This window comes from Geotrypetes seraphini, chromosome 2, assembly GCF_902459505.1.
Source record: "Geotrypetes seraphini chromosome 2, aGeoSer1.1, whole genome shotgun sequence".
NCBI lineage: Eukaryota > Metazoa > Chordata > Amphibia > Gymnophiona > Dermophiidae > Geotrypetes > Geotrypetes seraphini.
Window position 1 is genome coordinate 227,291,694 of NC_047085.1, and position 15,671 is coordinate 227,307,364.

The following is a 15,671-nucleotide window of genomic DNA, read 5'->3' on the forward strand; positions in this document are numbered from 1 at the left end:
AAAATTTGTCAATGGACTCCATGTTAGGAATAAAAGAAGGCAGCCTTACAGCGAGGGTAAGGCAGGAATGCGGAAAGTTCACTCCTGCCGATAGACTGCTGAACCACCAGGATTTTTAAAAAGTACATTCACTTCATAAAGTTTTTGGTGGAATTCATTGTGCCATATTTTTAAAATGGAGAAAATATTAGCTATCCAACAGGGAAGATATAAAACATTTATGGAGGTCTGGGAGCCATTAACAAATTATTGTAAGGAATGATTATAATTTATTAATTAATAATTTATTTCTCTCCTTTTGTCTATTGAAGTATAAGGGGGGGAGGGAGGGACAAATTTATATTTTATAAAATTATATGATTATATTGGAAAAAGGGTGGGAGGGAGAAATTATAGTACGATTTCATTGAATGTATGATTAATAAGTAATATTACAGTATATATGATTGTATATTGAATTACTTGAACTTGGATATCTTGCGGCAATAACTTTAACTTGGACAATCAGAGCTAGACCTGTTTTAGAAGTGTCTAAGTATCACAAAAGTACCAAAACGAACCAGATGACCACTGGAGCATGAAGGTATGACCCCCCACTCCCCAAAGATCTGAATAAAACAGTCCATAACTGTCTCTAGAACAGCAGCATCTGGTATAGGGAAGCCTAGTCAAGCAGCAGGCAGGTGTGTGAAGTTACTTGTAGGGTGGTGTAGGGAACCATAGAGAGGGGGAGCTATGCCTATACCCCACCTCTGTTCGCTACATTTATAGTGGAAAGTGTGAGCCTACCAAAAGCCTACCATAGTGCCCCATAAGTGGACTATTGGGGTGATGGAGAGATATGCGTATAGTAGGTTTTGTGGGATTTTGGAGTGCTTACCATACACCAATGGTTCTCAAACTTGTCCTGGGGGACCCCCAGCCAGTTGGGTTTTCAGGATATCACTAATGAATGTGCACTATTTCATAACCCAGGGGAGGGTACTCTTCTTTTGTGGGGAACAAAGGACTAGCAAATCCGTATCTCTCCACTGTAGTCACAAGATCAGGAAACACGTTTTCGAAAAACAATTGCAAACAGCAGTAACCTTAAACATCATCTTGTAATTTTTAATCTGAAAAAAAAAACCCAAAACCCTGATCATGTCCTACCTTATCTTTTAAAATTGCACTGGATTCCTATGAAATTAGTTGTTTTTGTTATAAAGCACTATTACTAAAAAGCATTGTGAGTTCATCTTAGGGCTCCTTTTACAAAGGTGCGCTAGGGCCTTAATGTGCAGAATAGTACGTGCTAAAATGCCCCACGCGCTAGCTGCTACCGCATCCTTTTAAGCAAGCGGTAATTTTTCAGTTAGTGCGTGCTAATCTTGAGCGTGCGCTAAAAACATTAGCACATGCTCAAGATTAGCACGCGCTAACTGAAAAACATTAGCGCACCTTATTAAAAGGAGCCCTTAGTCATATATATTTAGTTTTATAATTCTTATGCTTTTAAATGGAAATATTCAAAACTAGCAAAACTTATCTTATTTCAGCATGGTAGAGCCATTTGCTGACCTAGCTATGTTTCAAATGCTATGTCAGGGCAAACAGACTCCTTCAGTTCTGAATTGTTCTCCTCAACTTGAAGACGCAACATTCGAAACAAAGCTAGGTCAGGAAATGGCTCTCCCATGCTGAAATAAGATAAGTTTTGCTAGTTTTGAATATTTCCATTTAAAGCATAAGAATTATAAAACAAAATCTATATGACTAAGATGAACTTTAATTATGCTTACTTACATTCAAATCCTTACTCTATAAAGCTCCTGCATTTATTTTCAAATTATTAATTCCTTACTCCTCGAATAGAATATTACGGTCAAACGAACAACATCTATTCACAATTCCTTCTCTCAAGATCATCAATACAAGACGACAATTTATTTTTTCCGTTACGGCCCCTCAAGTCTGGAACTCTCTTCCTATCCATTAGAGAGAAGAACACAACCTCAATAAATTTAAGACTAATTTAAAAACTTTTCTGTTTAAAGATGCTTTTGATTAATAGTTTTCCTTCTTGAATTTATTTATTGAGTTAATTATGATTATGGAATTTTACATCCCCTACCTTGTGTTTTTTCCCTGACTATTCTATTTTTAATATTTTGTAGTTCAATTCCCTTTTTCCCCTTTTTTTCTTGTCTGTAAAGTTTGTTAATAGTCCTGTTTGATTTTAAGTTTATGTTAAGTATTGTATTACTCCTTAATACTGTAATTTCATTGTTTATTATTTATGTTCATCGCTTTGAATTGTGATTAAGCGATTAATCAAAAACACTAATAAACTTGAATAAACTTGATAAACTCACAATGCTTTTTGGACATATGAGGAAGTGATATTTGACCAGGTTTGTCTATATGAATTTTTATTGACAATGGCCATATCTGAGAAGTCCTTAAAGCATTTAAGTTGATATAGTAGATATATTTGTGTGTCTGGCTATAGTGAAGAGTGATCCTACTCCAAGAATTTTTATGACCTTCAACTGGCATTTATTAAAGTAGAAATAAGCATTATCCGTGCCTAGTTTATACTTGCGGAACCACTGTGGTAATTTTTAAAATTCCTTATATTTTTCAGGTAAAACAAGGTTTACACATGGAATAATTACCCCCGGTGTGATTTTGAAATCAAAGATTATGCTTTGAAATTTCCATTATCCCTCGATACCTCTGAATGTGGTTTGAGCATCCAGGTTGTTAACATCACGTCTTGAAAGATATTTTATTGTATTTGTGACCTTCAGAACATGCTACAGGTAACTTTCTAATTATGTTGCTACCATTTGCCTATTTCAAATATATCTGGATAAAGACAATTGAATCAAGTTTCAAGTTTATTTGAATTTGATGAATCGCTTATTTAGATTTACTAAGCGAGTTACAACATTAATAAAAAATATAAACATATGTTTAGACATACCATTTAAAATTTAAAAATGATGGGTTAGATCAACAGACTTACAGGCTAATCAATACACAAGGTAAGGAGGGATAGAACTACAATTAAATGTTTTAAAGTACAGAAAAGAACCTTAGATGGAAAGAACATTAGGGAGGGAAAAGTAGAAACCTGGAGGGAAATTAGTATAGTCAAAAGCATGTAGCCATATGGTAGCAACTACTATATAGCTAAGTACCCTATCTGCCAATTAACGTTAGTAATAGCTTTAGAAACATGATGGTAGATAAAGGCCAAATGGCCCATTTTGTCTGCCCATCCGCAGTAACCATTATCTCTTTCTCTGAGAGATCCCACGTGCCTATCCCAGGCCCTCTCAAATTCAGACACAATCATTGTTTCCACCACCTCTTCCGGGAGACTGTTCCACGCATCTACCACCCTTTCCGTAAAAAAGTATTTCCTCAGATTACTCCGGAGCCTATCACCTCTTAACTGCATCCTATGCCCTCTCATTGCAGAGTTTCCGTTCAAATGAAAGAGACTCGACTCATATCTAATATAATAAAAGGCTAAGCCGCGCATGCGCACTCCCATCGCGTGTTCCGTTTTCCATGCGCTGTAGGGCACCGCAGATAGGAGTGCGCATACGCGTGAAACACTCTCCTCTCCCGAGGCGGATGTCGGACACGGCGGCTGTCGGCCGTGCTGTTCTTCAGTCTGCCCTGCTCCTTGCCTGAAGTCCAACGCACTGCTCTTCACCTCGCAGCTGCAGAAACGGCCCCACAGTCACAGGAGAATAGAGATTCCTGCACATGGACAGCAGGAGTTGGGGTGGTTGAGACTGAGAGCATGGAGGTGGCCACGGAATGTACCCGGGACTAGAGGTCGCCTCGGGAACTCACCTGTCTGCAGTGTCCACGAGATGCTCTTCCGTACAGGGTCTGGAGCCCCGGATGTGCGCACGGCTGCGGACGCTGCACTGTCCCTGCAGAGCAGACCAGCTTCCCGGCCCCTGTCAACCGTGAAGCACGCTGCGCCGGAGCTTGGCAACCACGCATGCGCTCTCGACTCTTACGCATACTCGGGCACCACTAATCAGCAGGAGGGAGAAAGAGCGAAACGTGTTCCCGCGGTGGCTTCTTAAGTGAATTCCAAGTTCATTCATTTCCCCGATATGATTCATTAGCTACCGTCAGCTCTTTCTCGCCATCCTCATGCTTTTTTAGGTCCCTCTGTTTCCCTACACTGCCTTCCTTTAGTTTTCTGTCTACTAGAGGTCCATTATTTTCGAGGACTCCCATTTATTTTTAGATACTTTCAATCATTGAAGAAGCAACATAATTTCCTCCAATACATACCATGGAACGTTTGAATTCTGGTCACCTTGAGATTGAGGTGTATTAATAGGGGGGGGGGCATGTTAAAGGTTATGTAAGAATGCCAACTAGCTCAAGGTTTAGTCATTAGGGTGGATCTGTGTTATTCCACAGCACACATCTAATATAATAAAGTCCTAAGCGCGCATGCGCACTCCCACCTGCATGCTCCCGTTTTCCATGCGCTGTAGGGCACCACAGGTAGGAGTGCACATGCGCGAGAATCCCCCGAGGAGGCCGCGGCGGCTGTCGGTGGCTGCAGGCCGCAGTGGCAGATGGCTGAAGCTTGGCTGGAGGAGGATGAGAAGGAGCTGCAAGAGCTCCGCAGAGGCAGGAGGTGAGGAGAGAGAGACAGAGACAGATGGATGAGAAGGACAGAGGGGCTACTAGGGGGATGAGGAGTGATGGTAGGGGATAGGGAGAGATCGACTTCAGGGAGTGTGGAGGGGGCAGGAGAGAGAGATGGTCTTGGGGAAGGACAGAGGGGGACAGGAAAGGGAAAGATGGCAAAAGAGGTGAAACAGGGTCAGAGAGAGATGGTAGAGGGTGTGAAAGGGGGGAAGGCAGAGATGGAAATGGTAGGACCACTGCTGCTTTGGGGCACTGAGGGAGGAAAGGTTGGTACGTCAGGACTGCTGCTGCTGCCTCAGGTAAGTAAAGACCCTGTCAGGAGGGCCAAAAGAGTACAAAGGAAATGGTGAAAGGTAAGGTGGTGAGACTAGGATCAGTGGGAGGCAGGGTCTGGGCATGATAGAGGCGGGACATGGGTGGGGTCAGGGTCAAGGTATAGGTGGGGCTATTCTAGCACCCGTTACTGTAACGAATGTAACGGGCTAAAACACTAGTACATTTATATTCTAGTTATCTTTATCATTTTTATGTATACCATCCACAGTGTATCTCTTCCTACTGGAAGGTCCCTTACTAGTAAAGAATATGTTTCCAAAGTGTTATGATGTCAGAGAAGATGTTGGCAATATTTAGACATCCCAATGGGTAGTGCCTGAGATTTTGGAAAAAAAATAAAAATGGAGAGTATAAAGTCATCTGGAGTTTCTCTTCAGAAGTAGCCCAGGATGCTAGGTTGGAGTCTTCGGAACTGCAAGAGGCCCAGGGCATGAATACTTGGAGCAGCCAGAAGGGGGCTCCAAGTTAGAACCTCAACGTGATCCCTGTTGAGAGAAGCATATCCCAAATTTCATGCTCTTGGGGAAATTATCCCGATCTGTGTGTTATGCTTTCAGGAGCAGGATAAGGTTCCAGGGATTTGTAAACTGCTCTGAAAGGTTTCTCAAGGGTGGTATATCAAATATTGAATAAACTTGAAGAGATTTTACATCTAGGCGAGTAGCAGCAGGATTTTCTAGCAGAAAGACTGTAAAGAGAATTTCATAGAAGAACCACAAGAGCAAGATGGGGTATTGAAGCAGGTGTAAATGTGTAGTCTGCCTGGAGTACACTTCAAAAGTGGAAGTGTGCAGGTACTTTGACCTTGAAAATCTGGCAATAGTCTGCATAGTGAAAAGTACATGTGCATTTTGAGCCAATTAACACTCCCTCCCAACCTAAATGTGGAAACTGTGGGCCAAAATTGGAGAGTTCACAGACTGTTTTTCAATTAATGGGTAACAAGTTACTTTTCTTTTGAAGCAAACTATAACTAGTTACAATGAAATTAACAGCTACAGTGCTGCATACTCCAACAGGGCATGAAATACTTCAACTTGAAGACTGAATCCCACAGGAAACAAAGCAGATTGAAAACAAGAAGATTTAATTACTGGTTGTAAGATAAATCTAGCAAAACCTAATTCCTCAGAGACACAAAAGCTTATAATTATCCTAACTGCCTGCAGATTTTCTCTTCCCTGTTTCTTTTTCTCTCACCATCTTTTCATCTTCCTTTCTTTTTATTCTTGCTAACTCGTATTTTTAACTCTTCCCTCTCTGTCTGCTCTATGTTGTGCTTTAGTCCAACCCATGGACACCCCCTCAGAGTGTATTGTGGTACCATATGTAGGTCACAGATTTTTTTTTTTTTATATATATAATCATTTTTAATAAATTTTGAAATACAGATCAATACAAACCAATATCCACTGACAAGAGAAAATACTGAAACAATCGGGTCTTACGTGTCATTAAAACCTAACCCCACCAGCTGAACCCCCCCACCTCCCCCCCAATCCCCCCCCAGCACTCCAGTGTTAAAAGTTCAATAAAGAACTTGCGAGCTCTAGGGGACAATCTCTCCCAAATTGGAGCCCAGATTCTCCTAAATTTCCTCCAATGCCCAGGCGTAGCTCACAGATTTAACACGGAAGATGTATGAGCCATAAGACACTGTGGTAGAGAATGACACGGGAAAAATTTTTCCCCATCTCCGCGGGAACTCGTTTTCCTGTCCCATCCCCGTCAGTTCTTTTCCTGTCCCTGCCCCATTCCTGAAAGTTCTGTCCTCATCTGCACAAGCCTCAAACACTTTAAGATCACAAGTGTTCCAGGCTTGTGCAGTTAAGGCAGAGCTTACAGGAACGGGACAGGGACAGCGACAAAATTTGCGGGGACAGGACGGGGAAATTGAATTCCTGTCATTCTCTACATTGTGGCTCTCTTTCTCCATGTGGAGAGAGCCTGTGGACTCTTTAAATAATGAAATACTTTATCCCTGACCAAAAACATTTGCACTGTTTCTGAAAAGCCCTCACTGCTTTTCTTCAGCACATCAGAAGAAAGCAAAGGGGTCCTTTGACTAAGGCACGCTAGCCATGTTAGTGCACGCATAAATATTAGCACGCGCTAAATGCTAACGCGTCCATAGACTATAATGGATGCGTTAGCATTTAGCGCACGCTAAAACAGGTAGCGCACCTTAGTGAAAGGACCCCTAGGACCTGTGTTGCCTTCCCTTTCCTGCATAGTACCATGGGTGATAGTACTTTTATGAGCCAGCTGACTCAAAGCAAATCACTGCAGGGCAGGTGTAAGGGCCTTGGACTTCCTAGGTGAACCTTCAGCCATATGCCTCCCCCCCCAAATTTTGAAAATATGCGTTATTATGTATTCAAAATTGTGTGCTTTTTTTTTGTAGTCTTTATTTATTTATTTTTTTTAATCTTTATTCATTTTTAAACTTATAATAAATGTGATAACGTATCCATACAAATAATCATAAATATATCACTTAATAATCAACAATGATACATATAATATTCTCTTATCTCCCCCCTCCCCACCCTTATCTATCATATAATCAATACTTATACAACATGTAACAATAAAAATACCCTCTCTCCCACCCCATAATTGAACTTGTAAATTTAAGGGAAACAAGATTTTTCTAATCATTACAATACTTTGTTAATGGCTCCCAAATATCTTGAAATTTCCTGAAACAACCCTGTTGTATTGCAATAAGTCTCTCCATGTTATAAATATGACATAAGGAGTTCCACCACAAATTATCATTTAATCTATTCCAATTTTTCCAATTATATGTAATATGTTGAATGGCAACCCCAGTCATTATAAGTAATAATTTGTTATTATTTGTAGATATCTGACTTTTTGCTCTCATTGCCATACCAAACAGCACAGTATCATATGATAATGCCACAGGGTTATCTAATAAACAGTTAATTTGGTTTTTGTAGTCTTTAGCCAGATAACATTAAATTCTATTATCTGACCAAAGCTGTCAATGCACTCTCATCATGCCTCTAGCCCAGTGGTCTCAAACTCAAACCCTTTGCAGGGCCACATTTTGGATTTGTAGGTCTACATAACAACACAGGAAAGTATAATTGGTGTACTCCATAGTGGACACTGTGTATATTGCCCATACGCATTAATAACAGATAAAATACAAATTCCACATTTCCATAGGTATTATTTTTCACAGTCCCAATCAAATTGTAATACTGCATGTGTGATTTATTGTATAGCCTGCCCTTGTGGACCCTACTACATTGGACAAACCACACATGCTGTTAAAGTTAGAATTGCAGAACAGACGTGTTGAAGCTCCAGTGGTTAATCATTGGTTGATCAAGGGACACAAGCTATCTGAGTTGAGATACGTTGTGTTATAACAAATACAATTACCTTTGGGAGGGGATATTGCTCAAGTACTGTTACATAAAGAACAGAGATTTATCATGTCCATACATCTACTGAACCTATGGGGTTGAACAGTGAGTTTGAGTGGCATAGTTTATGAGGACCGACGTATGGCTATAGTATAATAATCAGCACAAGAACTGATCTCTTATTTGCTGGGGGTGGGGGGATGACCTCAAGTTGCAGATGTTGGGATTGCTGTGATGTATGGACATGATGGGGAATGTGTGTAGGGAGAGTTATCATGTTGGTAGAGAGATTTGTTTGTGGTGAGTTTCATTTGGTGAGTTGAGATTATTATGTGGCTGGAGCATTGTTGTGTTGTATGGCACATGCATTGCATTGATAGATACCGTGTTTCCCCGATGGTAAGACACTGTCTTATTTTTTTTGGAAGGCCAAAATATGCTCTAGGGCTTATTTTCGGGGGGATGCCTTATTTACCCATGAAGAAGAGGGAGCCCAAGTCCTCCTGGCCCTGGCGACCCCCCCCTAGTTGTTCGGGCCAGGAGGGAGCCTAAATCCTCCTGGCCACGGCGACCCCCTAACCCCACCCCGCACTACATTACGGGCAGGAGGGATCCAAGGCCCTCCTGCCCTCGACGCAAACACCCCTCCCCCCAACGACCGCCCCCCCCCCAAGAACCTCCGACCGCCTCCCCAGCCGACCCGACCCCCCTGGCCGACCCCCACGACCATGGGGAGGCACATGGTCGGGTTGGGCCCATGTGCCTCAGGCCCCGCCCCCAGGAGGGACCTAAGGCTCCCGGGCCTATTCTGATTGGCCCAGGCACCTTAGGCCCCACCAGTAGGCGGAGCTTTGGGACGGATGGGCCAATCCGGCCTCATTCCATCGTTGGCTGCCTGCCGGACAGGCGGGTTTGGCTCCCGTCTGTCCGGCCAACTACAGAAAGGTACGGGGAAGGGGGTTGGGGGGGTCGGCCAGGGGGGTCACGGGTCGGCTGGGGGGGCGGTCAGAGGTTCTTGGGGGGGGGCGGTCGTTGGGGGGGGGGGGGTTTGCGTCGAGGGCAGGAGGGCCTGGGATCCCTCCTGCCCGTAATGTAGTGCAGGGTGGGGTTAGGGGGTCGCCGTGGCCAGGAGGGTTTGGGCTCCCTCCTGGCCCGAACAACTAGCGGGGGGGGGGGGGGGGTCACCAGGGCCAGGAGGACTTGGGCTCCCTCCTGGCCCGATATTGTCGGGGAGTTGGGGAATCGGCGGGGCAAGAGGGCTTGGGCTCCTTTTTGCCCCGATCGTGTCGGGGAGTCGGGGGGGCAAGAGGGCTTGAGCTCCCTCTTGCCCCGATCGTGTCGGGGGTGCCAGGGACCACACGGAGTCACCCACCATACCACCCGATTCGGGTAAGCGCAGGTATCGGTGGGTGGCTTATTTGCGGGGGGGGGGGGTGCCTTATTTTACATTTTTTTCTAAAAAGGGGGGGCTGTCTTATTTGATGGCCCTGCCTTATCATCGGGGAAACACGGTAGTTGAATGATTGATAGAATTGACAGGTCTGATGGTGTTTAAGTGATATTAATAGTATGATTAGTTTTGATTCGTCAGGTGTTTGTTGCTGGACCAGTTGTGGTATGGAGTTGTGGATTAGGAGGGACTAAGTGAGCTGTTTTGTGAGTAGGAGAGTTGGCATCATTGAGATCAGATGTTAATTGTGAGCTGGGCAAGCATAACATGGTCAGTTGAGAGCATTTAGGGATAGAGCGTTGTAGTGCTTCTCTGCACATTGAATTGAGTAGTGTGGGTTATGTAGATGAATGATTGGTTGGTAGTGATTGATCAGTAGTTGTGTGTGTGACATGGGCAGCACATGAGTAGGTTTGATTTGTGGGGTGTTTGTGGAAAGTGATATTGGCGCTATTGCGGCTTCTGAGGTGACGCAATGGTTGGACTGGTTGAATGGAGAGTTTAAGGTGATTGGAGGAGTAGGTTTGAAAGATTTACAATCATGCACAATGGTGTACCCCACAGCAGCTTGGGAACCGATCTCGTGATTTAACGGCTTAAAAAGCCAACACATTGTATACACTTGAATAGCTGTAAGCCGGAAGGAGTTTGGTCTTGTCTGTGAGATGTCGGTAAAGAATAATAAGTTAGTGTTAATATTATTATTATTATAAGTATGATTATAAGAGGTTTTGTTATGAGAAGTTTACATATACAGCAAGTAAAAAAAAAGTGGTTTGTGGCATTAATATGGTATTTTGTGTAGGGCGGATGGCTTCTCCTCCTGATGAAGCCAGTTGGTGATACCAAGATCTGAGTCGGGGAGAGCCGATAAGAACTGGCTGGAAGAATTAACACTGTAACGAGTTTTGAGCACTGTTTGTGGGAGTAAAGGATCTAGGAGCATTAAACATTTGAAAATCTAGAATATGGACAGTCATCATATCACCACCTCTTTGTCCAGATAGGTGACTGATTTTATAAAAATGTTTTCAATAAAGGTGGTGGTTGGAACAGTTGAAGTGCAATGATGGTTCCTTGATATCCTTCCCTCTCAGTAGGAGAAATAAGTGGCACTGAGCACGTCCTTCACAAATTATATGCATGATTTAGCTTGCATTTTTATTTTTTGCTAACTTACCCCCTCTTTTATGAACGCATAATGCAGGTTTTAGTCCCAGCAGTGGCGGTAACTGCTCCAATGCTCATAGGAATTCTATGAGCATCGGAGCAGTTTCCACCATTGCCAGCGCTAAAACCCATGCTATGCATTTGTAAAAGAGGGGGTTATTTTTACTGTTGAAACCCTGAGATACTGGAGGCAGATTTAGAAACCTTAATATGTATACTCTCGAAGAAAGGCAGAAGAGAAGAGATATGATAAGAGATATTTAAAGCCAAATAATTTTTATTGATGACAAAATCCAAACAAAAACCAAACAAGTCCAAAACCACTTTGCAAGAATACAGAATAGAGGTAACATGCAAGGAATAACATACAGCAAATAAGCAGTCATCAAGAATTTTCAAACAGAAGGTTCCCTCCCTGCAGCACCTCCCTCCCCAACAAGATCAGAGACCCCTCCCAGCAAACACAATGAGTAGGAACAGATGAATAAAACCAGCAAGTAACAAATCTCAACCCCCCCATGAACCAGCAGTGAGGAAATATCCCCCTGAAAAAAAAAATCCCGAACCCCAACCCTCAAATATAAAGAAACCAGCAGACACACTTGTCAGAGAGCTGTACTCTAATACTCTCCCCACACAAGAAAAACCAACAGCCCCCTCCAATAGGTCCCACCTTATATCCAGCCCCCCTATAATTGAACCAAGCATTCCCACAATCATACCATCTCATACATACCTGCTGCACTCCCCCACCCACAAACACACCATGTTGAGTACCCAAGAGTGAGAAGAGAAAGAGAAGGAAAACAAAAAAGATTCCCCAATTTAGAAGGAATTCAAAACTAAGCTCCGAGCCCTAGGAGACAAAAACTGTTTATAAGCATTCCAAATCTGCTTATGTTTAAAGGTGAGACGGGCATGTCATTGCTCCAGTAGCATCAGCGCATGGAAACGATTACGCCAGGCCCAAAAAGCAGGTGCGGTCTATGATAAGAGATATTTAAATATCGCTGTGGCATTAATGTACAGGAAGTGAGCCTTTTTCATATGAGGGAAAATTCTGGCATGAGAGGGCATAGGATGAAGTTAAGCAGCCATAGTTTTTTGGAATAATCTAAGGAAGTACTATTTTACAGAAAGGATGCGTAGAATAGTCTCATGGTACAGGTGGTGAAGACAAAAACTGTGTCTGAATTCAAGAAAGCGTGGGACGGGCACATGGGATCTCTTAGGGAGAGGAGATGGTGGATGCTGCGGATGGGCAGACTGGATGGGCCATTTGACCTTTATCTGCCGTCATGTTTCTCTATTTCTAGAGTGGGATATGGGCTTGAGTCCCTTTTTCTGCAGTCCACTGCACCAACCACCAGGCTACTCCAGAGACCTACTTGCTACTCTAGTAAGACGATCATAATATCTGTCATACAAGTTAGTATGTGCTATTTCATTCAAATCAGGGAGGGGGTTAGCAACTACTGGGGGAGTAAAGGGGGCATACCTTCATGCCTCCAGCAGTCATCTTGTCAGTTTGGCCACCTTTTTGGCATTTATCTGTTATCGAAACAGGTCTAGCCTCAAACATCCAAGTTGTACACTGGATGTTTTCTGCAATGTTCCATTATTGCAGAAAAATGTCCACATCATAAGCCCGCCCTAATCCCACCCAAAACAAGTTCACTTGAGATGTAAATGCATTTCAGACAAACAGCGTAGGAAACCTTCTAAAAATGTGTTTCAAAACTGGCAAATTTGAATGTTTTAGCAAATAAAACATCCAAATGGCACTTTATGCCATTTTTGGGACATTTTTCTCTTTTGAAAATGAGCCCCTTAATGTGTTAAAAAAAAATTATTATGTGTATTTTAAAATTTAATTTTGTATGTGATTTGTACAGCACCAAGTACATCTGGATTGTGTGGTTAAATATTGAAAACTTATTTGCTTAGAACTCATCCACCAATATCTACAGTTGCTTCTATCATCTTTCATTACTGGTACCCTTAGCTAGGGAGTTACCAGTGTGTCAGCATTATACTGTGTCTGCAGTGAAAGCAAAGTTGCTTACATGTAATGGGCATTCTCCTTGGACAGTAGGATAATGCCAACCCAGAGAGCAAAGAAATAATGAAAAAATTAGACACGAACTTAAAAACGAAACTGGAATAAGCAACAATGAGACATACATTTACATGCATACTGTTAGCTACACATAGAACTGAGGAGACTGCAGTGCTCATGTCCTCGAGGCAGAGAAAGAGATCTTGGCTTCTTATTGGTTAAAAAGCCAGTCAAGATTGAGAGGGTGGTTCCAGGCAGGCAGGCTATTGGAAAGCAATACCAAGGTGTCTGCATTATCCTACTGTCCATGGGAACATCTATTACAAGTAAGCAAGTTTGCTTTATTGTCTTCAGCAGGTCTCTCTTGTGGTTTTCACCCAATTCCCTTCATCACTTAACTGATCTGCAGTGTGAATTGCAAGACCAGGACAAGTGATTTTAGTGATCCCCAAGGTCTCTTTATACTGTATAAGGATGTCACTGTGAATGAAAGGCAGCAAAGTTTATAATCAATACTGGTCAGTTCATATTTCATTGCATTTAATTTTATATCAAAGATTACACTTTGAACTAAGGAAATACAGCATTCTGTTAATGAAGAAAACATAAACAAATTGGTTATATAATATAGTCCACATAATAAAAGGGGAGGGAGACCAATCACATCCAAGGGAAGTTGGAATTACATAAGAAAAATTTACATCTATAAAGAAATGCAGAGATCAAACTGTTAATCTAATTCCAAATGACCAGAATTTTAAGCATTATTATCTGGGGTCCTTGAGACGGCTTTGCCTTCCAAAAGGAATTGTTGTTGATTTGGTTCATAGAACACATAGCTATTTTTTTTTCCATATCTTTATTCATTTTTAAAAACCAACAAATGCAACATATTATCAAACAATGTACAAAATAAACAGCACTTAATTCCATCAAATGATATAATAAATACATATCCTTCCCCCACACCCATCCTTTCATACAGTATAAAGATAAGCAAAAGTAATATAAATGATCAATACCAACAAATTACAATCAAATAATAATTTCAAGGCATATCCCCCCTCCCCCCCTCCTGGATGTGTATAATCAAAGGGCTAAAACCAATAAGTAATCTTTACAAAATTTTGTCAATGGGTCCCAAACATCCTTAAATTTCTTATAATGTCTCAATTGTATTGCTCTCATATGTTCAAATTTATAAGTTTGGCCCAAGGATTCCCACCATAAACTATAGTTTAACCTGTCCCAAATTTTCCAATTTTTCAGAATAAGTTGTATGGCAACTATCCAACCTAACAGAAAAATTAAACTTAAACTGAATCAAAAATGAAAATGAAGTATAATAAATAAATAAATAAAACACTTTATCCAGCAGATTCCTTAAAGTTATGACATCTCTTCAGAAAATTGGCTGATGTATTCTTGCAATTTGTCAGGGTCCTCATAGTTAACAGTTTTATTAGCATGGGTCACCTTCATTATTGCTGGATACATTAATCCATACTGTGCACTTAACTGTTTCAGCTGTGGCCAGAGCATCAGGAACCTCTTCCTCAGATCAGCTGTTGTTTTTGCAAAGTCTGGCAGGAGCAAAATTCTTGATTCTTGCTATTTTAAATTTTTTTCTTTTTCTAGTCTCGAAATTTCCACTGCCTGCTGGAAGCACAAAAACTTAAAAATCAATGGCCTGGGGCCTCTTTGACCAGTTACCCTTCTTGATTGGATTCTGTGAGCCTTTTCAATTTCCAGTGGCTTAGGAAACTGCAGTGGTAGTAGCACTTTTGGTAGGAAGCCCTCCAAAAAATTGATGGCATCATTACCTTCCACTCCCTCGGATAAACCAATTATCAATTACATTTTTCCTACGTCCCCTATTATTCAAATCTTCCAATTCCTTGGACAGGTGCATGATGGTCTTATGGTCTGATTGACACTAGACCAGTTTAATTTCATAGGCTTTCACCCTGTATTCACAGCTATTTAGTCTTATGTTAAAGATTTGTACCTGCTTAGAAAGGCTGCCAATTTCTTCCTGCACTGAGACTAACTTCACTGAATTAGCCTCCACTGTATCCTATACCATTTTCATCCTCTCCATGAGTTGTTCTAAGATGTCCATATAGTCCTTGGAAAGTGGTACTTTTAAATGATCCGCCTTCAATCTTTTGCTAATGCTAGTGCCTGCAGCAAAGGCAGTCTCAAGACGAATTTGCGTCCCTGTTGCCATAATAATGAATTATCTATCCGCTGTGAGGGAATCAATTTTAATTGCTGAAAAATAAGCTGTAAGAGTCACCAGAGAAGGAGCTCAGCACTCACACAGCCATCCTCATCGTCTCCAAGTACCGGAATCATCATATAGTTATTATTTTGATAAAGAATGCAACATTTACATGGAAAGCACAGATGAAAGGTAGCTCCCAAATTCAGAACAGTTTGATGTAAAGTCAAACGTTTCTTGTGCCTGGATTGTGTCCATTTAAAAACATCAGGAAATATTGCAATTTTGAGTCCAAAGAAAACATTTTCAGATCTATAAAATAATCGTAGAATCGCCTCTTTGTCCTGTATAAGC